Source organism: Rhincodon typus, chromosome 40, assembly GCF_021869965.1.
Source record: "Rhincodon typus isolate 14 chromosome 40, sRhiTyp1.1, whole genome shotgun sequence".
Lineage (NCBI taxonomy): Eukaryota > Metazoa > Chordata > Chondrichthyes > Orectolobiformes > Rhincodontidae > Rhincodon > Rhincodon typus.
The window spans coordinates 7,540,278-7,540,963 of NC_063371.1; the positions used below are offsets into that span (position 1 = coordinate 7,540,278).

At 55.4% G+C, this 686-nt stretch overlaps 1 pseudogene; it reads left to right on the top strand.

The window, feature by feature from the left end:
• LOC109913872 overlaps nt 1-686 on the top strand; it is a 45,715-nt pseudogene that overhangs the window by 15,668 nt on the left and 29,361 nt on the right.

A 686-nucleotide genomic window follows, 5' to 3' on the forward strand; every position in this document is an offset into this window, starting at 1 on the left:
GTTATTGGGGGGACGGGGTGTGAGGGATGAGTTGCAGGAAATGTGGGAGACACGGTTGAGGGCGTTCTCGACCACTGAGGGGGGGAAGTTGCGGTCCTTGAAAAACGAGGACATCTGAGATGTACGGGAGTGGAATGCCTCATCCTGGGAGCAGATGCGGCAGAGGCGAAGAAATTGGGAATAGGGGATGGCATTTTTGCAGGAAGGTGGGTGGGAGGAGGCGTATTCTAGGTAGCTGCGGGAGTCGGTGGGCTTGAAATGGATATCGGTTTCTAGGTGGTTGCCCGAGATGGAGACAGAGAGGTCCAGGAAGGAGAGAGAGGTATTAGAGATGGTCCAGGTGAACTTAAGGTTGGCGTGGAAGGTGTTGGTGAAGTGGATGAACTGTTCGAGCTCCTCGTGAGAGCACGAGGCGGCGCCGATACAGTCATCAATGTAACGGAGGAAGAGGTGGGGTTTAGGGCCAGTGTAGGTACGGAAGAGGGATTGTTCCACGTAACCTACAAAGAGGCAGGCATAACTTGGGCCCATGTGGATAGCCATGGCCACCCCCTTTGTCTGTAGGAAGTGGGAGGAATGGAAAGAGAAGTTGTTGAGGGTGAGGACGAGTTCGGCTAAGCGGATGAGGGTGTCAGTGGAGGGGGACTGGTCGGGCCTGCGGGACAGGAAGAAGCAGAGGGCCTTTA